This window comes from Bubalus kerabau, chromosome 3 (genome assembly GCF_029407905.1).
Source record: "Bubalus kerabau isolate K-KA32 ecotype Philippines breed swamp buffalo chromosome 3, PCC_UOA_SB_1v2, whole genome shotgun sequence".
Lineage (NCBI taxonomy): Eukaryota > Metazoa > Chordata > Mammalia > Artiodactyla > Bovidae > Bubalus > Bubalus kerabau.
In genome coordinates this window covers 180,523,957-180,548,101 of record NC_073626.1, presented here as the reverse complement: position 1 = coordinate 180,548,101, position 24,145 = coordinate 180,523,957, and the positions used below count along the sequence as shown (strand labels likewise).

At 46.4% G+C, this 24,145-nt stretch overlaps 1 long non-coding RNA gene across 1 annotated transcript; it reads left to right on the top strand.

Moving 5' to 3' along the window:
- The first annotated feature begins 21,727 nt into the window (after positions 1 to 21,727).
- LOC129646995 (uncharacterized) lies at positions 21,728 to 23,758 on the top strand. The gene is made up of 3 exons (XR_008712234.1): positions 21,728 to 21,778; positions 22,509 to 22,608; positions 23,431 to 23,758. It is a non-coding gene; the product is annotated as an uncharacterized LOC129646995 (long non-coding RNA).
- Positions 23,759 to 24,145: the final 387 nt, after the last annotated feature.

The window sequence follows — 24,145 nt, the reverse complement described above, 5'->3', positions numbered from 1 at the left end:
AGTGTGTCAAAGCTGTCTATTGTCGCCCTGCTTGTTTAACCTGTATGCAGAGTACATCATGCAAAATGTTGGGCTGGATGAAGCACAAGCTAGAATCAAGATTGCTGAGAGAAACATCAGCAACCTCAGATATGCAGATGATACAACTATAATGGCAGAAAGCAAAGAGGAACTTGATGAGGGTGAAAGAGGAGAGTGAAAAAGCTGGCTTAGAAGGAGGAAAAGTGGAAGCAGTGACAGATTTTATTTTCTTGGGCTCTGAAATCACTGTGGATGGTGACCGCAGCATGAAATGAAAGATGCCAGCCCCTTGGAAGGGAAGCTATGACAAACCCAGTCAGCGTATTAAAAAGCAGAGACATCACTTTGCTGACAAAGGTCCATATAGTCAAGGCCATGGTTTTTACAGAAGGCGTGTATGGATGAGAGTTGATTCATGAAAGAAGGCTGAGCACAAAAGAAGTAATACTTTCCAATTGTGCTGGAGAAGACTCTTGAGAGCCCCTTGGACGGCAAGGAGATCAAACCAGTCAGTCCTAAAGGAAATCAACCCTGAATATTCATTGGAAGCTCCAGTACTTTGGGCATCTGATGTGAAGAGGTGACTCATTGGAAAAGACCTTGATGCTGGAAAGATTGAGGGCAGGAGGAGAAAGGGCACCAAGAGGATGAGATGGTTGAATGGCACCATTGACTCAATGGACGTAAGTCTGAGCAACCTCTGGGAGATAGTGAAGGATGCAGAAGCCTAGTGTGCCTCAATCCATGAGGGTCACAAAGAGTCGGACACGACTTAGCAACTGAACAGCAGTAACATGGACTGCAGCCGTCAGGCTCCAATGTCCATAGGATTTCCCAGGCAAGAATATTGGAGTGGGTTGCCATTTCCTTCTCCAGGAAATCTTCTCAACCCAGGGATTGAACCCACATCTCCTGTATTGGCAAGTGGATTCTTTACCACTGAGCCACCAGGGAATCCCCTCAGGTAAAATATCAGTACTTTAATCCTTTCCTCAGCCTTTTCTTTCCCAAGGAACAAGGATAATACCAGCGTAAAACACAACCCTGATCCAAGCCACTGTTCACTGTCTCTGGGGCAGTGCCTCAGAATACCTGTGAACCTGTGAGCAGTGCAGGTCTAGAGCCCCACCCGAGACCTGCAGAGTTGGATTGCTGGAGTTCTTCAGGTGGTTCTTGTGCCCATAAAGTTTGAGGAAGAAAGAGTTTCTAGAGGAGAAAAACCTGTTGCTGTCTTCCTCCCATTAACTCCCTGTTTGGTGGCGTATGAGGATGTGAATCTTGGAGCTGCAGCGACCACTCTGTGACCATACGGCCAAATGTTGCCAATACACAGGAGATGACAGAGCAGAAAGCCTGGGACAGCCCGGGCTGCAAGCTCATTTTAGAGCTACCAAATCTAGATACTTTTTATTTTTGTCTGGTAGTCTGTTACATGCAGCTGAAAACAGCCCTAACTGATTCCATGTGTGTATGCTGAGTTCGGTTCAGTTCAGTCGCTCAGTTGTGTCCGACTCCTTGTGACCCTATGGACTGCAGCACGCCAGGCCTCCCAGTCCGTCACCAACTCCCGGAGCTTACTCAAACTCATGTCCATTGCATCAGTGATGCCATCCAACCATCTCATCCTCTGTTGTCCCCTTCTCCTTCCGCCCTCAATCTTTCCCAGCATCAGGGTGTTTCCCATTGAGTTGGTTCTTTGCATCAGGTGGCCAAAGTATTGGAGTTTCAGCCTCAACATCAGTCCTTCCAATGAATATTCAGGACTGACTGCCTTGAGGATTGACCGGTTGGATCTCTTTGCTGTCCAAGGGACTCTCAAGAGTCTTCTCCAACACCACAGTTCAAAAGCATCAGTTCTTCAGTGCTCAGCTTTCTTTATAGTCCAACTCTCACATCCACACATGACTATCGAAAAAACCATAGCTTTGACTAGACAGACCTTTGCTGGTAAAGTAATATCTCTGCTCTTTAATATGCTGTCTAGGTTGGTCATAGCTTTTCTTCCAAGGAGCAAGCATCTTTTAATTTCATGGCTGCAATCACCATCTGCAGTGATTTTGGAGCCCCCCAAAATAAAGTCAGCCACTGTTTCCACTGTTTCCCCATCTATTTGCCATGAAGTGATGGGATCAGATGCCATGACCTTAGTTTTCTGAATGTTGAGTTTTAAGCCAACCTTTTCACTCTCCTCTTTCACTTTCTTCAAAAGGCTCTTTAGTTCTTTGCTTTCTGCCGTAAGGGTGATGTCATCTGCATATCTGAGGTTACTGATACTTCTCCCAGCAATCTTGATTCCAGCTTGTGCTTCATCCAGCCCAGCATTTCACATGATGTACTCTGCATAAAAGTTAAATAAGCTGGGTGACAATATATAGCCTTGACGTACTCATTTCCCAATTTGGAACCAGTCTGTTTTTCCATGTCTAGTTCTAACTATTGCTTCTTGATCTGCATACAGATTTTTCAGGAGGTAGGTCAGGTGGTCTATTCCCATCTCTGGAAGAATTTCCCATAGTTTGTGGTGATCCACACAGCCGAAGGCTTTGGCGTAGTCAATAGAGCAAAAGTAGATGTTTTTCTGGAACTCTCTTGGTTTTTCAGTGATCCAGCAGATGTTGGCAATTTGATCTCTGGTTCCTCTGCCTTTTCTAAAACCAGCTTGAACATCTGGAAGTTCACAGTTCATATACTATTGAAGCCTGGCTTGGAGAGTTTTGAGCATTACTTTGCTAGTGTGTGAGATGAGTGCAATTGTGTGGTAGTTTGAACATTCTTTGGCATTGCCTTTCTTTGGGATTGGAATGGAAACTGACCTTTTCCAGTCCTGTGGCCACTGCTGAGTTTTCCAAGTTTTCTGGCATATTGAGTGCAGCACTTTCACAGCATCATCTTTTAGGATTTGAAATAGCTCAACTGGAATTCCATCACCTCCACTAGCTTTGTTCATAGTGATGCTTCCTATGGCCCACTTGACTTCACATTCCAGGATGTCTGGCTCTAGGTGAGTGATCACACCATTGTGGTTATCTGGGTCATGAAGATCTTTTTTGTGTATGCTCACTCCAACTCTTTGGGACCCATGGACTGTAACCCGCCAGGCTCCTCTGTCCTGAAATTATCCAGGCAAGAATAGTGGAGTGTGTTGCCATTTGCTACCCTGTGGGAATTTTCCCAACCCAGGGATCAAACCCGCGTCTCCCGAGTCTCCTATGTTGGGAGATGGATTCTTTACCACTGAGCCACTTGGGAATCTTAACTGATTCTATAGGTTGTTTCATTTTATCCTCACCCTAATGTGAAGTGGGAATTAGTTTCTCTACTTTACAGGTGAAGACACTGGGTCTTGAGGAGGTTGAGGCCTTATGAGCTCGCACGTGCTGTAGGGGCATAACCAGGAGTGCAGCACAGGCCCACCTGGCTCCAGAGAACCTTCTTCCCAAACTGTTCTGCAAGCTGCCTCAGACTGCATTAAGTTTGCAATGTGAATGAACGAATTGGACTTGGAGATGTGAAGTAAACTATCCTCCTGGACTGAGCTCTAAATGGGACAGCTGAAGCATTATTGATGAACCATAGCAGAAACGTCCCTTTCGTTTTCCCACAAAAATGTAAGAGGTAGAGGACGTTTTTTTCAGTTATTCAAAAACTAATGGCCATTCACAAGAATGGCCCTGGCATTCTTCAGGACCACAGGAAGAATTGAACAGAAGGGACAGGTAAATTACCTTCTAAGAAGTCTGGGTCAGACACTTAAAAGAACCAGAAAGAACCCCAGGGATCACTTTCCGCTCTTAATGATGCAAATGGGAAATAACAACTCTGCATCCTTACCAAGCCTTCACTATAAACCTGGTACTCTTCTAAATGCTTTGAATTATTCCATTCTCACAACAATCTAGTAACATCATTGTTCCCATTTTACAGATGGGAGAATTGAGGCACAGGAAATTTAAGTAACTTGCCCAAAATCACATAGTTGGCAAGTGACTAAACCTGACTTGAAAGCTGCCTTAGAAACCTCCACACTATTCTTAGTCCCCAGGAGTTCTCCCTGGGCCACACTGACAGCAGAGTGAAGACGTGAATCTACACCTGCCTTCACTCACCGTCAGTCGCAGCCCTTAAAGCTGCCAACTCTCACCGCATCACCTACTGTTTTCTACCACTGAACCTTTGAAGGTACCGGCTTCCCTACTGGTACCATACCCCACAAAGTCTCTAGTAACTCTGTCTCTTCCTGGGGCCACCAGATAAAACTGGCCCTCGGAACCCCATCTCCTATGGAAATGTACTTTTTTTTAACGAGTTTTATTTATTTTTGGCTATGCTGGGTCTCTGTTGCTGCCCAGGCTGTCTTCTAGTTGCGGTGAGAGGGGACCGCTCTCCAGTTGCAGTTCCCGAGCTTCTCGTTGCGGTGTGTTCTCTTGTTGCAGAGCATGAGGTCTAGGGTGTGCAGACTTCAGTAGGTGCAGCACGTGGGCTCCGTAGTTGTGATTCCCGGGCTCTAGAGCACAGGCTCAATAGTGGCCCATGGGCTTAATTGCTCCTTGGCATGTGGGCTGTTTGTTCCCCAAGCAGGGGTCGAATCTGTTACCTCCTGCATTGGCAGGCGGATTCTTTACCATTGAGCCACCAGGGGAGCCCCTACCCACTACATTTAACAGAAAAAACTTTAGCCCCTCTCACTTCCTTTACCAAAGCTGGAGATTTAGTCGAGCCAAGACTAGTTTCTCGAATGTTTTTGTTCTTACTAATATCACTTTGTGGGACTTCCCTGGTGTTCCATTGGCGCTCCCAGTGCAGGGGACTGGGGTTCAATCCCTGGTCAAGGAACTAGGTCTCTCCTGCCATAACTAAGAACCAGCACAGCCAAACAAGTAAATAAAAATCACTTTGTGCCGAATATGACATACATATCTCATTTAATCCTCATGACAATATTTTACAAAAAGAAGACTGAAGCACCGAACAGTTCATGAGTTGTCTAAACTACTGCTATCCATGCTGGGAGAAGGCAGTGTCCATGGGGCCAGAGGGCGCTTCTCCCATGTTCCTGGTGCAGCCCCAGTCGAGACACCTGGGCCTGCAGCAGGCACCACTGCTCAGCAAGGGCACCATTTCCACTCCCAGCGCAGGGGCCCAGACCCCTCACAGTCCCTGGGCCCAAGAGGAGCCTTTTGGGCCACTCTGACCTTTGGCTGTTCTGGAGCTGGGGTAACATGGTGGGGCCTTGACAGGGTCTGTGCAGGAAGGGGCCAGCCAGAAGCTGGACGTTTCCCCAGAGTTTTAGCGACTGAGGACACAGTGGTCACTGCTGGGCAGTGAGTCAGTACTGACCTCTGTTTCTTATTCCTCCATGCCTGCCCATGTGTTCTAAATTTCCCACACTGGCCGTGTAATCCTTGAATGAGCTGGGAGGGAAGTGTTGGGTGGGAAGAGTGTTTGCCTTCTAAACACAAATGTTTTGCCTGCTCACTATAAAAATGTTATTTGAAACAATTTAAGGATTAGAAACATAGAGTAAAGGTGAAAATCCCCGTCACCTCTCCAGACCTTCTCTCCTCCCAGAGGCAGCCACAGCCATGCTGGTGTGGAGCCCTCAAGCCACAAGAAAGGCCTGAGGGGAAAGAGCTGAGCCCAAATGTGTCCAGTCTCCAGCCTCCTCAGTCCCCTCGGCTCTGCCCCTGCGGTCTCTTTTCCAAACCAGATGAGAAGCTCAGCCCCTTTCTGGAATCTACCCTGAAACTCATGTGCCCTGAGTGTTGGTCAGCCAAGTGGACTTCACAAAGGGTTTGGAAGTTCCTTGAAGGGTTCACATGGTACCCCACGCAGCAAACAATTTTAAGCAGCATCTCTGTGCTGGGTTCAAAGTCCTTTCACCCACCTCTGCCAATAAGAAGCGCCCCATGGTTCTTTGCCCCATACATCCCACCATCTTGCCCCTCGCCCATCCTTCCCTGACTTGGGAAATTAAAATTCTCCTCCCTTCTCTCCCCAAGCAGTTCAGCTCCCCTGCTCCTCATGGAGCCAACACAAAGGCCTTCCGTGGTCCTGGGCCTGCCCTCTGCGGCAGGCATCTGTGGTTGTACATTTCGTTTTTCCCTTCTGTTCTCATGGATTGGGGTTGGCAATCTCATCAGGAGGCTTCTGCTTACATCTGGGTTACACGCTTAACATATATAAATAGTTCGGGGGTGGGATTTTCATTTGTTTGTTTGCACAAGTGAAATCTTGTTGTACTCAGTGCTCAGCAACAGGCTGGTTTCACTCAGCTAAAGGACAGACGTCTTAAAGGTCACCAGTAATAGTGGCTGAACTTCTTAAGAATGTAGCTTGTGCTGGGCGCCTTATATCTGCGCTATCCCAACCTGATCACCACTAGCCACACGTGGCTCCTCAGCTCTTAAAATGTGGCAGGTGCTACTGAGGAAGAAGGTTTACATTTTTATTTAATTTTAAAGTTTTAAAATTTATTTATTTGGCTGCACCAGGTCTTAGCTGCAGCATGTACGATTGAGTTCCCTGACCAGGGATCAAACCTGGGCCCCCGGCATTGGGAGTGTGGAGTCTTTGCCTCTGGACCACCAGGGAAGTCCCTAATTTTAATTCAATTTAAAAATAAAAAATTTTTCTGCTAAATACAACTTTATTTTTTGGTAAGACTAGGAACTCAAAAGCCTCTTGATGAAAGTGAAAGTGGAGAGTGAAAAAGTTGGCTTAAAGCTCAACATTCAGAAAATGAAGATCATGGCATCCGGTCCCACCACTTCATGGGAAATAGATGGGGAAACAGTGGAAACAGTGTCAGACCTTATTTTTCTGGGATCCAAAATCACAACAGATGGTGACTGCAGCCATGAAATTCAAAGACGCTTACTCCTTGGAAGGAAAGTTATGACCAACCTAGATAGCATATTCAAAAGCAGAGACATTGCCAACAAAGGTTCGTCTAGTCAAGGCTATGGTTTTTCCTGTGGTCATGTATGGATGTGAGAGTTGGACTGTGAAGAAGGCTGAGCGCCAAAGAATTGATGCTTTTGAACTGTGGTGTTGGAGAAGACTCTGGAGAGTTCCTTGGACTGCAAGGAGATCCAACCAGTCCATTCTGAAGGAGATCAGCCCTGTGATTTCTTTGGAAGGAATGATGCTAAAGCTGAAACTCCAGTACTTTGGCCACCTCATGTGAAGAGTTGACTCATTGGAAAAGACTCTGATGCTGGAAGGGATTGGGGGCAGGAGGAGAAGGGGACGACAGAGGATGAGATGGCTGGATGGCATCACTGACTCAATGGATGTGAGTCTGAGTGAACTCTGGGAGTTGGTGATGGACAGGGAGGCCTGGCGTGCTGCAATTCATGGGGTCGCAAAGAGTCGGACATGACTGAGCGACTGATCTGATCTGATGTTTTATTTTATTACATTGCGTAAGAGCTCCAACCAGTCCATTCTAAAGGAGATCAGCCTGGAATTTCTTTGGAAGGAATGATGCTAAAGCTGAGACTCTAATACTTTGGCCACCTCATGCAAAGAGTTGACTCATTGGAAAAGACTCTGATGCTGGGAGGGATTGGGGGCAGGAGAAAAAGGGGACGACAGAGGATGAGATGGCTGGATGGCATCACCGACTTGATGGACATGGGTTTGGGTAGACTCCGGGAGTTGGTGATGGACAGGGAGGCCTGGCGTGCTGTGATTCATGGGGTCTCAAAGTGTCGGACATGACTGAGCGACTGAACTGAACTGAACTGAACTGAAGACGTTGTATAGCTGAAATGTGCTATAGGTATAAAATATACACCAGATTTTGAAGACTTAGTAAGAGAAAAAGAGTGAAAAGTAGCTCGATAATTTTTATATTGATTTCATGTTACAATGATATTTTGGATATGTTAACATGTATATTATTAAAATTAATTCTGTTTCTTTTTACTTTTTTAACATGGCTACTAGAAATCTTAAAATCATAATGTAGGTTGTATTACTTTTCTGTTAGCACTGCTTTATACATTACCTCATTATTCCACGGACTTGTTCAACAAATGTTTATTGAATAGCTGCTTTATGCCCGCACAAGGCTTAGCACTGAAGATATAGCAATGACTGAAACAGATCAAAATCCTGCCCTTAAAGAGTTTCCATTCTAGATTCCAAATTTTTTTTACAATAACTGTATCAGGTAGATATTGTTGTTAGCCCATCTATAAAATTAGATGAGGAAACAGAGACACAGAAAAGTTAAATAACTTTCCCAAAGTCACAGAGTTAATGAACGGTTGAGCTGGGATTTGGATTCCAGCATTCCAAGTCCACTGAGGTTAAGTTTTGTATTGTACAGTATTAATGTATTAAAATTTATCCAACCAGGCCTCTAATGTTGGATGCTATATAGGAAGCAAACAATAAATGTTATGAGAACAAGTAAACTGTGGTTGAGGGCAAATATAGACATTGAAAAGAGACAAGCTTCAGGTCAAAGGTCATAAGCAGGGCCAGGGATAAGACAATAAGGGACGTGTTCAGAAAAGATGCTCAACATCACTAGTTATTTGAGAAATGCAAATCAAAACTATTGATACAACGAAATATCTGACCTCACACTGGTCAGAATAACCATCATTAAAAATTCTACAAATAACAAATTCTGGAGAGCATATGGAAAAAAGGGAACCCTCGACACTGTTGGTGGGAATGTGAATTGGTTCAGCAACCATGGAAAACAGTATGGAGGGTACTCAAAAAACTAAAAACAGAATTACCATATGATCCAGCAATCCCACTCCTGGGCATATATCCAGACAAAAGTCCAATAAAAAAAGATACACACGCCCTACGTTCATGTGCTTTATGCTGTGCTTTCATCACTCAGTCGTGTCCGACTCTGTGTGACCCCGTGGACTGTAGCCCACCAGGCTCCTCTGTCCATGGGATTCTCCAGGCAAGAATACTGGAGTGGGTTGCTGTGCCTTCCTCCAGGGGATCTTCCCAACCCAGGGATCGAACCCAGGTCTCCTGCATTGCAGGCAGATTCTTTACCATCTGAGCCACCAGGGAAACCCAAGAATACTCGAGTGGGTAGCCTTTCTCTTCTCCAGGGGATCTTCCTGGCCCAGGAACTGAACCTCGGGCTCCTGCACTGCAGGTGGATTCTGTACCAGCTGAGCTACCAGGGAAGCCCCCTGTGTTCACAGCAGCACTATTCACAACAGCTGAAATAACCTAAGTGTCCATCAGCAGGTGGATGGATACAGATGCGTGAGATGCATGTATCAGCTCAGTTCAGTCGCTCAGTTGTGTCCCACCCTTTGTGACCCCATGGACTGCAGCACGCCAGGCCTCCCTGTCCATCACCAACTCCCAGCGTTTACTCAACCTCATGCCCATTGAGTTGGTGATGCCATCCAACCATCTCATCCTCTGCCATCCCCTGTTCTTCCCTGCTCCAATCTTTCCCAGCATCAGGGTCTTTTCAAATGAGTCAGCTCTTCGCATCAGGTGGCCAAAGTATTGGAGTTTCAGCTTCAACATCAGTCCTTCCAATGAATATTCCAGACTTAATTTCCATAGTTTATTGTGATCCACACAGTCAAAGGCTTTGGCATAGTCAATAAGCAGAAATAGATGTTTTTCTGGAACTCTTGTTTTTTCGATGATCCAATGGATGTTGGCAATTTGATCTCTGGTTCCTCTGCCTTTTCTAAAACCAGCTTGAACATCTGGAAGTTCACAGTTCATGTATTGCTGAAGCCTGACTTGGAGAATTTTGAGCATTACTTTGCTAGTGTGTGAGATGAGTGCAATTGTGTGGTAATTTGAGCATTCTTTGGCATTGCCTTTCTTTGGGATTGGAATGGAAACTGACCTTTTCCAGTCCTGTGGCCACTGCTGAGTTTCCAAATTTGCTGGCATATCAAGTGCAGCACTTTCACAGCATCATCTTTTAGGATTTGAAATAGCTCAACTGGAATTCCATCACCTCCACTAGCTTTGTTCATAGTGATGCTTCCTAAGGCCTGCTTGACTTCACATTCCAGGATGTCTGGCTCTAGGTGAGTGATCACACCATCGTGATTATCTGGGTCATGAAGATCTTTTCTGTATAGTTCTGTGTATTCTTGCCGCCTCTTCTTAATATCTTCTGCTTCTGTTAGGTCCATACCGTTTCTGTCCTTTATTGTGTCCATCTTTGCATGAAATATTCCCTTGGTATCTCTAATTTTCTTGAAGAGATCTCTAGTCTTTCCCATTCTTTGTTTTCCTCTATTTCTTTGTGTTGATCACCGAGGAAGGCTTTCTCCTTGCTATTCTTTGGAACTCTGCATTCAAATGGGTATATCTTTCCTTTTCTCCTTTGCCTTTCACTTCTCTTCTTTTCACAGTTATTTGTAAGGCCTCCTCAGACAATCATTTTGCCTGTTTTGCATTTCTTTTCCTTGGGGATGGTCTTGATGCCTGCCTCCTATACAGTGTCCAATGTCCTATACAATGTCCTCCGTCCATAGTTCTTCAGGCACTCTGTTTATCAGATCTAATCCCTTGAATCTATTTCTCACTTCCATTGTATAATCGTGTCCAAGATCCTGGACACTGATTAATGTATTTCAAGCCCAAGTACCCCGCCTGTGGCTTTGGCCCCACTCTTCAGTCACTCACCCAGGCTCAGAACCTTAGAGACCTTTTAAAAATGTATTTGTGTATTTATTTTGGCTTTGCTGGGTCTTCATTGCTGTGTGCGGGCTTTCTCTAGTTGTGGTGAGCGGGGGTTACTCTCAGCGGCTGTGCACGGGCTTGTCCTTCGTGTGGCCTCTCTCGTTGCAGGGCGTGGCCTCTCTCGTTGCAGGGCGTGGCCTCTCGGCACATGGGCTTCAGCAGTTGTACCATGCAGGCTCCATAGTTGTGGCGCATGAGCTTAGTTCTTCCATGGCATGTGGCATCTTCGTGCATTGGCAGGCGAATTCTTAACCACTGGACCAACCAGGGAAGTCTTAGAACCTTAGAGACCTTTGAATCACTCCCCTCCTCTTAGCCATGTCTACCTCAGCTTTCAAACTCCATCTCCAGGGCATCCTCCTCCAGGAAGTTTTCCCTGACGCCCTCACCAGCCTAGTTCAGCGCTTATCTCACCAAGCCTGGAGTTACAGACATTCACGTGCACTGCAGAGCTCAGGGGCAGGGCCAGGCCCAGCACTGAACAAAGGCCCGGGGCCGGTTTCATTCAGCCAGAGCCCAGCAGGCCCTGAGACTGACCTTCTCTCTCAGGACTTCCGCCCCTCGCCTGCGCTCTGGCTGCACACGCTCTCTCCCAAGTCACTCCACACCTCCTCTGTGGTCTCTCCGTCAACCTCCTCCAACCCACCGCCTCTGTGAGATGACACCTACCTTCATTTAGGTTCCTTCAACCATTACATATAGCAAAGACTATAGGTAACATTACTGCAATGTATATTTGAAAGTTGCCAAATATACAATAGATGGCAAAAATATACAATATACAATATATACAAATATACAATAGATGGTAAAAGTTTTCATGGCAGGGGGAAAAATTTGAAACCATGTATGCTGACAGATGTTAACTAAACTTATTGTGGTAATCAATTCCCAATATATCCAAACATTGAATCGAATAAAATGAGTACAATGTTATATGCTGATTACATCTCAATAAATAAGTTTGAAAAGTATACTGGGCCCTCTTTTGCATGCTTGGCTCAGTCCTGGGTGCTAGGGATATAATGGTAAATAAAACAACAGGTTCCCCATGTCTCCTGCATTGGCAGGTGGATTCTTTACCACTGAGCCAGCAGGGAAGCCTGGATTCCAGGAATTGTAATGGAAGATTCTCAGTGACACTGGTTTCTGGATAGAAAACATAATTTGATGTTATAGTCACATCATCTGGATTCTTAATGAGAAATGCAATTTAGTAAGTCGATGTGTATGCATGCTCAGTTGCTCGGTTGTGTCTGGCAAAAACAGAAAGGAGAAAAAAGAAAAAGAGAAGGGATAAAAAAGGCAGGTTCCATCTATTACAAAGCTCACACTCTATGGGGAATCTGACATTGAACCCAGAAGCCACCAATGGCCTCACAACTGCAAGCTGAGTCCTGCAGAAAAAGAGCGTGGTTGAAGGATCAGACTGCGGGGAACTGCCCTTGTGGCCTCCCTGCTTCCACTGCAGGAAGCACGGGTTTGATCCCTGATCGGGGAACTACGATCTCCCATGCTGCATGCCATGTCGTACAGTCAAAAAAAAAAAAAAAAATTGAACTCAATAAATGGCTTTTTAAAAAGAATCAGACTGTGGGAAGGAGGGACAAATTGGGACATTGGGATTGATATATACACCCTACTATATACAAAATAGATAACTAATAAGGATCTACTGTATAGCTCAGGGAACTCTATTCAATATTCTGTCATGACCTATATGGGAAAGGACTTTAAAAAAAGAGTGGATATATGTATATCCACTGGTTCACTGTCCTGTACTCCTGAAACTAAAACAACACTGTAAATCAACTATTGTGGTTCAGTCGTGTCGACTCTCTGTGACCCCACGGACTGCAGCACGCCAGCCTTCCCTGTCCTTCACCATCTTTTGGAGTTTGCTCAAACTCACATCCATTGAATCAGTGATGCCATCCAACCATCTCGTCCTCTGTCATCCCCTTCTCTTCCTGCCTTCAATCTTTCCCAGCATCGGGGTCTTTTCCAATGAGTTGTCTCTTCCCATCAGGTGGCCAAAGTATCAAAATGATTTTTAAAATGTACAGAACAGAAAGGCATGATTAATACAAAAAAAAAAGATGAAGAACCAGACGGTGGTCTCCTGAGGCCAGTATGGGAGTGTGGAGGGGCCAGGTGAGGGACTGAGGCTGGGGAGGGGATGTCAGCCAGGGGGAACTGCTGGAGGGCCAGAGTGGAGTGTGATGGGTGGAAGACCAGCTGGAGACTGAGGGGCCACATGACACAGACCCTGCATGCACACGAAGGCCTGCTCTCCCCTGCTGGTCATCCACCTGCTCCAGACCTTCCCTGGAGCCCTCTGTTGGCCTCTGTGGCCCTTAGTTGGCCTTCGAGGTCTGCTCTGCAGGGAGAAACCTGAAGGTCATTCTCCTCTCCTTTCCCCTCTTCACCCCTCCATGTCCAGCCAGAAACATTTATCAAATGTCTCTGGTAACCAGAAAACTGGGCATATATACACAGCAGGCATGTCTGGGCTTATACACAGCAGGCAGCCGAGTGGACGTAGCTCCTACCCTTTTGGAGGTGACAGTCCTCCTGTGTCCTGAACGGCTTCCTCCAGCTTTCCAGCCATCACCTTTCCAGTCTAGCCCAGCCTTCACCTTGATCGCCAGTGGCTTCCTGTCTCCGACCCCACGAATGTTCTTCACGTGCTCTTCTCTACACTGAAACAAGGAGCATAGTTTAAAGATACAACTCTGCATTTCTTACGTCTGAGTCGTCCTGCGGCTGTTTGTGTCTCGGTCTTGTGTTTGTTTCCTCTGTAGCATCAGAGTCTGTAATTATTATCTTTTAAATATTTATTTTATTTATTTGGCTGCACCAGGTCTTCATTGCAGCATGCATACTCTTAGTTGAGGCATGTGGGATCTAGTTCCCTGACCAGGGATGAAACTTGGGCCCCCTTGTATTGAGAGCACAGAGTCTTAGCCACTGGACCACTACAGAAATCCCTCAGTCTTTATTCACCTGTTTACTGGCTTAGGTAAAAACAGAAGCTCTGAAAATTATAGCAAATTGAACATATGCATCTAATTTCACTCCCTCCCCAAAGTTCACTAAAACTACAGTAAAGGGATTTTGTTTAAGGCACAAACCCTTTAACATGAGCAGAATGAGGGAGAAGACAAGAGTAGGGCATTGGAAGCTGGAAAACAGATGGTTGGGTGGTAACTACACTGCAAACCCAAGGAAACCACTGCCTAACCTGGTGTGGGGAAGGACAGCCAACTCAGTTAGACCCCCGGCTCCCCTAAAAGGCTCAGGTACCTCTTTAAACAGGGGTGTGAATACGAAAAAAGGAGAAGAGGTTGGAAGATGTTTCTGGATCAGAACTGTTAGGTCCCTACGTCCCTTCCCCAATCCTGGAAGGAAACTGGAGATTTATTCTCTAGACAGAATTAAACAGGATCACTGGGACGGTAGACCATTGGCATAGTAGAGGGCGGGGGTATCTTTCCCAAATCAGGTGGTGAAGTGACTGTATACACTGGGAGGGCTGAGCCACCTCCCAGCCTGTCTCCCAGCTTGCCTTCCAGAAAGCTGGCAGCCATGGCTGCAACCAGGAGGTAAGAATGGGATGTTCTTTTAAAAAGAAACCAACATCAACAACAAAAAATCCTTGAAATTAAAAATTCAATTGGGACTTCCCTGATGGTCCAGTGGTTAAACATCCACCTGCCAATGCAGGGGACACAGGTCCAGGAAGATTCCACAAACCGGGGGCAACGAAAGCCATGCAATTACAATTACTGAGCCCAGGCTCTAGAGCCCAAGAGCCACAACTACTGAAGACCATGAGCCTTAGAGCCCATCCTCCGTAACAAAAGAAGCCACTGCAATGCGAAGCCCATTCACCATAACTAGAGAGTAGCCCCCATTCACTGCAATTGGAGAAAGCCCTGGCACAGTGATGAAGACCCAGTACAGCCTAAAACATAAAATAAGTCAATAACTTAATTAAAACTTCAGTGGAAGGGTTGGAAGACAAATTTGAGGAAATATTCCAGAAAGTAAAACGAAGAAAATAAGAAATAGAAAAGCAGAGAGAGAGGGAAAAAAACAAAATTAGAGTACTACTCTGAGACACTCAACATCTGAATAACAGAAATTAAAGAAAGAGAAAGCAGAAACAGAGAGGAAGTATCATCAATTAAAAATGAAGAAAATTCCCAGAACTGAAGGACATAATGTTTTCCTGTTGAAAGGTGTCTCCAAGGCAAAAATATACAATGGAGAAAAGACAATCTCTTTAACAAGTGGTGCTGGGAAAACTGGTCGACCACTTGTAAAGAATGAAACTAGAACACTTTCTAACACCATACACAGAAATAAACTCAAAATGGATTAAAGATCTAAATGTAAGACCAGAAACTATAAAAGTCCTAGAGGAAAACATAGGCAGATCACTCTCTGACACAAATCACAGCAAGATCCTCTATGACCCACCTTCCAGAGTAATGGAAATAAAAGCAAAAATAAACAAATGGGACCTAATTAAACTTAAAAGCTTTTGCACATCGAAGGAAACTATAAGCAATGTGAAAAGACAGCCTTCAGAATGGGAGAAAATAATAGCAAACGAAATAACTGACAAAGAATTAATCTCCAAAATATACAAGCAGCTCATGCAACTCAATACTAGAAAAATAAACAACCCGATCAAAAAGTAGGCCCAAGAACTAAAGACATGTCTCCAAAGGAGACTTACAGATGGCTAACAAACACGTGAAAAAAGATGCTCACCATCACTCATTATCAGAGAAATGCAAATCAAAACCACAGTGAGGTACCATCTCATGCCGATCAAACAATAAATGCTGGAGAGGGTGTGGAGAAAAGGGAACTCTCTTACACTGTTGATGGGAATGCAAACTAGTACAGCCACTATGGAGAACAGTGTGAAGATTCCTTTAAAAAGTGGAAATAGAACCACCATACGACCCAGCAATCCCACTGCTGGGCAAACACACCAAAGAAACCAGAATTGAAAGAGAAATGTATACCCCAATGTTCATCGCAGTACTGTTTACAATAGCCAGGACATGGAAGCAACCTAGATGTCCATCGACAGACAAATGGATAAGAAAGCTGTGGTACATATACACAATGGAATATTACTCACATATTAGAAAGAATGCATTTGAGTGAGTTCTAAAGAGGTGGATGAATCTGGAGCCTATTATACAGAGTGAAGTAAATCAGAAAGAAAAACACCAATACAGTATATTAATGTACATATATGGAATTTAGAAAGATGGTAATGTCCACCGTATATGCAAGACAGCAAAAGAGACACAGATATAAAAAACAGATTTTTGGACTCGGTGGGAGAAGGCGAGGGTGGGATGATTTGAGAGAATATCATTGAAACATGTATATTACCATATGTGAAATAGATCGCTAGTCCAGGTTCGATGCATGAAACAGGGCACTCACAGATGGTGCACTGGGACAACCCAGAGGGATGGGGTGGGGAGGGAGGTGGGAGGGGGGTTCGGGACAAGGGGGAACACGTGTACACCCATGGCTGATTCATGTCAATGGATGGCAAAACCCATCACAATATTGTAATTAGCCTCCAATTAAAATTAGTTAATTAATTAAAAAAAAAAGGTGTCTCCAAGTGCTCAGTGCCATGGATGGAAATGGACCTGTCCCAAGGTACCATCTTGAGGTATCAGAGCTTGGGGGTGGCAGGTTGGGGGGAGGTGGGCAGGGGCCAGGAGATGCAGAGAAGACCCTGTAGCTTCCAGAGCAGGAAAGAGACCCCATACAAAGCACCAGGGATCAGGATGCCTTTGGACTTCTCACAACAACACTGAAAGAAAATAATCTCCAATGAGAGTTTTTTAATAATGAGAGCAAAACTCCTGTCACTTACGATGTGCCAGGCACTGTTCTAAGAGTTTTTATATATCCTGTACTGAGCCACATTATTAAGGGCGAAGATAGAATGAAGATATTTGCAGACTTGTAAGGTCTCAAAAATCCTCATTCCCAAGAAACTGTTGGAGGAGGTACTCCACTGAAAGGAAGGGTAAAAAGAGAAGCAGTCCCAGGGATATCCAATGGAGGAGTAAGGTGAGAGATGCCCCTGAAGACCCCAGGATCAGAAAGGGGCTCACTTGGAAGCCTAAGCTTCTGATTCCTGCAACTCTCCCCAGGGCTCTGGCATGCTGGGGTGGGGGTGGGGTTGTAAGTGTTCTCTAAGGAGGCGGGGAAAAGCCAAACAGAAGAAAGCATTTCCGCTGGATTGTCCAATCAGAGCTCAGAAGAATAGATGCTGAATCTCCAGGGATCTCAAGCTCCAGGAATTTATTGATTTATCAATCCAAATTAAATATACCTAACTTTGTATACCTATTTTTTTAAGGGCCCCCAGATTGTATAAACTTGAAACCCTACGAAGTCTGGATCTTTCCCTGCTCAGAATGAGAACTGTTCACCAAACAGAAAGGGCCAATACTCCAGACTGGAGTAGAAGGTAGACTCCAAAGAAAGTTCCCTTTAAGAAGACGGAACTGACAGAAAACCCGATGTGGTGGTCATGGAGCTCGTCTCCCAGAGCCCTCTGCTAGGAAGGGCTGGTGGCCCCACTGTGGGGGAGTTTGGACAGCAGGCCACCTCCAGCTGTTAGCTCCTTCAGGGCCGGTCTCTGATGCAGAGAGCTGCATTGAAAATGCAGATCCTTCCTGGGGCAGCCCATAGCAGGGACTGAGTCAGGCATAAAGGCCTGGCCATTTCAGCGGGCTTCAGGACACTCTTAGATGGGCCATACTTGCTCCAGGGCTCCCTACCAGGCAAGCAGAAGCTTCCCAGGCCCAGTTCCTTCCGCCCTGCCCCCTCTGCTTCCACTCACTGCCACTTCAGAGGTGTTGATCCCTAGTAAACATCTCTGTCTCCATCTCTGCTGCCAGAGACCCCAACCTGAGACACCTGATTCATAGGAACCTCTTGAGAAGAGATTTAGCTAACCAGTGGAGGGTGGAACATATACAAACTAAGCAAGTGACAAAACAGGACAACTGCTAACTCTGGGGAAAACAAAAAGGGGTACAGGAAAGGACAAATAATCATAGCGTACATATAGTAATGTACACAGTGACTACTGAGCTAACCAAGATTATGCTGGCAATTTGGAGATGTGGGGATTATGTGTATGATAGAGCAGGGGATGGGGAAAGAGAAGTAAAACTATCTTCCATAGTAGAGAATCAAAAGGTAGTCTTTAAACAGAAACATCTAGGGACTCCCTTGATGGTCCAGTGTTTAAGGACTCTACCTTGCCACTGCAGGGGGCATGGGACCTATCCCTGGTAGAGGAACTAGGATTCCACATGCTGTGAAGCAAAAACAAAAAAAAAAACGTTTTAAACCCCCCTAAAACCCTGAAACATCTAAAAGTGGCAAGATGAGAAGATCAGAGATGATGGAGATGAACTAAAATATAGTCAGTTAAAAGAGCTGAAAGTGTCCATAGATGTGTCTGTGAATGTGGAGATGAGGGAAAAGCGTAGTGGACCAGACCACCTTCTGTTCTCATGGAAAACCTTACAATACTTGGTATGTCTTAATTTAAACTACGTGTAAGTATCACTTCTGTTTTTTTAAAAGAATATAAGCTTTCTGGTGGCAGGGACCATGAGAGTCTGGTTCTATAAAATCCCCACTTGAAGTAGGTGTTCAAAAAGTTATTTGTTATTTGAATAATTGAAGTCACCTTACTTGAAGCTCTGAACAGCTCCTCATAAGGCATACATAGTATGATGATCACAATGCTTGTGATGCCTCCAGGGACTGCAGGTGGGGTCTGGCCCTGCAAACTCCTCTCCCTGACTCCTCCTCTCATGCCTCTTTCAGGTGCTCACAGGCACACTGCTCCTTTCTGCCTCAGGAACATTTGCACATGCTGTTCTACCTAAAAAGCTCTTCACCGACATCACCTAGTTCTCTTCCATAAATCAGACTTCAGCTCAAATGTCACTACCTCCAGGAGGTCCTCCCTGTCTTCTCTCTCCCTGTCTTTACCATCAGCAGGCTTATCCCAGGATCCCCAAGGACCTTGTAGGTTATGTTACTACATTTATTCCTTATCTAGAAGAAGACAGGGAGTCACCAAAGTGTTGCCAGGCAGGAAAGATAAGATCGAACATTCTGGTAGGTCTGGGGCTCAAAGAATTATGAACAGTAGCAAGCACCTTACTTGGGACACAGATGACCCTTGCTCAACAAAAAGCGGCCTCATCCTACCTCCCCAGGGTACCTCGGTAATTCCTATGTGTATTTTCCAGAATGGGGCATGGCTACCACTGGGCAGGGGGGATAATTTTAGTGGCATATGGCCAAATATTTTTCAGAGTTACATATTTTCTTAATGTACTAAGTCACTGCAGTCGTGTCTGACTCTTTGTGACCCTATGGGGTGTGGCCCGCCAGGCTCCTCTGTCCATGGGATTTCTCAGGCAAGAAAACTGGAGTGGGTTGCCATTTCCTTCTCCAGGTGATCTTCCTGACCCAGGGATCAAAACGGAGTCTCTTCTGTCTCCTGCACCAGCAGGCAGGCAGGCGGGTTTTTTACCACTAGTGCCGCCTTGGAAGCCCTAATTTTTTTTTATTTATTTGACTGTGCTGGGTCTTTGTTGCTGCGCGGGCTTTTCTCTAGTCGCAGAGAGTGGGGGCTACTCTCTAACTGCCGTGTGCACACTTCTTATTGCAGCGGCTTCTTGTTGCGGAGCACAGGCTCAAGGGTGCGCAGACTTCAGCGGCTGTGGCACGTGGGCTCAACAGTTGTGGTTCCTGGGCTCTAGAGCACGGGCTCAGTAGCTGCGTCACATGGGCTTAGTTGCTCTGCAGCATGTGGGATCTTTCCAGATCAGAGATAGAACCCATGTCTCCTGCATTGGCAGGCGGGTTCTTTACCATGGAGCCACCAGAGAAGCCCAAAGACTTACATATTTATTTCAACTGGTATTCAAAAATAAAACTTTCATACTAAACCCATGATTTCATGGCCATTATTGCTTAGGACAAACTTCATGAGGTTGATACTCAATTGACCAACTAAGATTTGGAGCCTCTTGGTCAAGTCAAATTTGTCACATAGCCTAAAAATCCCTCCACGCCTTTCTCTATACAAGTCTCCTGCCTGAAACGCCTTTCCTACCCCCTGCTTTGGAAATTCTATGTACCCTTCAAAGTCCCAGTTGAATCCCTGTTCAGGAACGTGGCCTTCAATTAGGGTAGGAGGTTGGCATAGTGGTTAAAAGCCGAGACTTATCAAATGAAAGTTTAGGCTCTGGGTGATAATGATGTATCAATGTAGGTTCACTAATCGTAACAAATGCACCATTCTATGTGTGAGATGTTCAAAGAGGGAGGAGGTTATGTGTTGGGGCAGTAGGCATAGGGAAATACTGCATCTTAGCTTGATTTTGCTGTGGATGTAAAAATGCTGTAAAAAAAATAAAGTCTATTTGGGGGAAAAAAAAAAAAAAAAAAAAAAACAAGGGAGTTCCCTGGTGGCCAAGTGGTTAGGATTTTAGGTTTTCACTGCAGAGGCTGCAGTCAGTCATTGGTGGGGGAACTGAGATCCTGCAAGCCCCATGATTGGCCAAAAAAAAAAAAAAACAACCAAGGCTTAGAAAAAAAAATTTTTTTTTGGCTTAGAAATTTGATCCTTAGCTAGCTGTGTGACTTTGAGCAAGATACTTAACTTCTCTGAACTTATCCTCCTCTGTTGGATAGGAATAATAGTGCCTACTCTTAGAGGATTGTGAGAATTTAATGTCATCGTGCATATAAAAGTAATCAGTAAATGTCTACCATACAGTAAGCCCTCTTCAAAAGTAACCTGTTATTTTCATGAGTATGGGAAGCAACGAATACGACTTTCCCTACTTACTTTAATAATTCGTCTTTGTACGCCTTTCACATAGTACGTGCTAAGGAAAAGCTGGCTGGTTGTTGAATTTGCTGCCTTTGGAAGGGGCCATTCTCATCCACACCTCCACATCTCCTTATTCAGTGAGCAACAAGATGCTGGCGCTTACTGGATGTCCACACCCGAGTCCCATGCCTTCCTGAGTAGGATCCACGGCGCCTGGGGAAGCCCTGGTGACCGCTCCGCCGCCACCATGGCAGCTTCAACCCCATTTCTGGAAGCTAGCTCGGGAGGAGCAGAGTGTATAAAGTCAGAGTCCCCAAGGGCGGCCCTCCCGATGTCTTCGGGGACCTGTTCTCCCGCCCGGGCCGTGAGGAGTCTCTCCAGGAACCCGGCAAGGCGCTGCTCCCGGGGGCCACACGGTGGCGGCGTAGAGCCAAGCTCCGCGCCCCACCCGGGAAGCGCTGGCAGAGCCAGAGCCCCAAAAGGTGGTCTCCTGCTCCCCACCCTTTTGCCAGGACATTTCACGGCACCCAGGCCGAGAGAACCACGGGCCTAACCTCACTTCATTACCTCCGACTGGACCCTAGACTCCCGACCCTAGGCCGGGCACTCCCGGTTCGCTTGACTCGCCCTCCACGCCCGACAAACGCTGCCGGGGCTACCCCGCCGTGCAGCCAGTCCCGCGCAGCACACCTGGCGGGTACCGGGCCAGCTCGTGCTCAGAGTCAGGCTCCGAGCTCGCCGGACGCAGACCGAGTGTCCAGTCCCAACTCCCATAGTGCGCGGGCCCAAGGGATGGAGGTGGGCGTGGGCTCGGACTCTGAGGTCCTCACAGCCCGGACCTCCGGCCCGCTCCATCCTCGGCTTCCGCTTCCGGGCCTGCATCGTCTCCGAGCTTCTCTGAATGCCGCGAATCCCCTTCCTAACCATCCGAACGCAAGTCTCAAGGACTGAAAGCATCCCCAGGGTTCTACCTGTATCGGGGTCCCCTTAACAGCGGGGAGAGGCAAACAGGGCAAGCGCTGGCACGTGCCGGGGCGGGGCTTTGGGGGCGGGGCCTCGGGCGGCACTTTGGGGCGGGGCCCTGGGGGCGGGGCCTCCGAGCTAGTGCTCCCGCGGGCCGGGGAGGTACGCGAGGCGCGCGCAGGGTGCCGGGAGCGCGAACTACGCGGAAACGGGGTGGGGGGTCGGGGGGAGGGGAAAGCGCGGGACTTGGGGCTGGGCGGACGCCGGGGTTGGTTTGAGTGAGCGAGAGCAGGGCCGGCTAGACCTGGGAGGTGAATGGTCTGGCCCTGGGGTTGGGCCTGGATCTGGGGCCCCAAAGCGGGAAGGGCCTGGGGTGGGGGGACGAGGGGAAGAAAGAAGCAGGAACCCCGCCCACTTTCCGACCTGGGTTTCTTGGAACGAGCCAGGAAATCTTGGTTGGGGCTTGATCTGTAGGCCATGGTGTTAATAGAGAAGGCTGATAGGGGGCCCCATATGGTTTTTATAGAGATGGCTGATAAGACACCCATTTCCCCCACATTCCAGGAAGTTCTCAGGCTTGTGCCCCAAGTGTTTGGGGGGCCTCAGCAGCCTCCTCCCCCACACGCTGCAGGGTGAGCCCCACCCCGAGAACCTAGGAAGGCCCTGTGGTCCCTCCAGAGCCTGCCCTCATCTTCAGTTTTAACGAGATTTGGGGGGAAAGAGGAAGTCTTGGGGCCACAGGCCACATACATCTAGATCTTCAGGCCTGAGGGCCTTCACTCTTCCCCCTACCCTCCTGGCTCCGACAAACCTTACTCTCCTTAGCAGAGGTATTAGAGGGGTCCCCATGGGGAGAAATGGAGCAATTTCAACTGGCTTTTTTCTATTGCAGTCTGCAAAAAAGGACGCGGGAGGAGGACTGAAGATGAGGTGCCCTGTTAACTCTTTCTGCCCAGCCTAGTGGCTGGCAGGAGCTCAGCAAATGGGCTGAGGTGCGCAGAATCTCGGAGTCCTTTTGTTTTCTGGTGTTCGGTTCTGCTGTGGGCCTGGGAAACAGCTAGAACTCTCTATGCCTGTTTTTTAAGCCCCTTCAGTGTTCCTCTTTTGTGTAAAAGTAATTCATGCATATATTTTTAAATTAAACTTTACAAAAATATGGATTTGAAAATTGAAAAACTTCACTGATAATTGCTTAACATGTATAAAAATACAGGCATACATAAAGGGGTCAAACCACATATAGTTTTGCAACTTGCTGTATATTGTGGACATTTTTTGTGTGTGTCATTTATAGAGATACTTCATTTTTAAGGAGTTCATAATATTCCAGAATACAGGTACCCCATAATTCTTTTGATCTTCTACTGATAAACATTTAGTTTTATGCTTATGTTTATGATCTTCATGTTGTTTCATTTTAAATTACAAATATGTGCTTATTGGAAAAAATGTAAATAAAATATTGATAAAGGCAAGAAATATGGATAAAGGCAGCACCATATTCGTACCAGCTAACTCCTTTATTTTGTAAGCTACATTTTATGGAACGCTTACTGTATGCCAGATACCATGCTAAGTCATTCACGGAACAGCAATCTGAGGTTTGGAGAAATGTCTCCAGTGAGGCTTGCCCAAGGTCACACAGCTAGAAAGTGGCAGAGCCAGGACCCAACTTTATCTGATTCCAAAGCTTTCCTGGCATCTTCCTGTTAACATTCGGGTGTCTTTCCTTCCAACCTTTTTTTTTTTTTTTAAACATGCAACAGGACAAAAATACTCACATGTAAATATGCACTGTTTTTCCTCCTCCCCAGGCTTAGTTCTAAGGAGCCTTTGTAAGGAGGGCAGAGGGAGACGAATAGACCTAAGCAGAAGACTGGAGAGACCTGGAGGAATTTCCTTCCAGCCCCACTCAGGAAGAGCTGCTACTGAGAGAAGGGAGGGGAGTTGGCAGAGTTTGGGTGGTCAGGAATTTGGAAAAAAAGAGAAAAAAGGGAGAGCTTGGGGAGCTGTTGTAATAGTGTGGAACTTTGAGGAAGAGAGATCTGGGAGGATTCTGAAAAGAGGTCTTGCCATGCGCTGGGCTGCGTAATCCCTTTGCAGTGTCCTCCAGAGAGCTTTGGTAATAAAGCCTTTTGTTTCCTGTCAGTGCTTTTTGCAGTTGGATCGATTTCTTTTGGGTGAGAAGGGAGCGAAAGAAGACGAGCTTTCTCCAGGTTCGCGTGCATTTTGTTTACTTTTTCTTTTATGAAAATGAGATAGCCTCTCTACCCTTGCTCACTCAGTACCCACCCCCTAGAGTGCCCTGTCTTTCCCATATCCTTCTCCAGTCCCCTCATCCTCGAAGGCTCACCTCTCCACCTCTTTCCCTCCTGTTGGCCCTTGCTTTTTCCAAGTCCCGCATGATAGCCCACATCAGGACAGATGACTGGCCCGTTGCTGGTAGGCCATACTGAGTAGGAGTTTTGCCACCACCAGAATCTCTTTGGTCACAAAAACTGTGCTGGTTTGCTGGTTTTAGAAATCTCC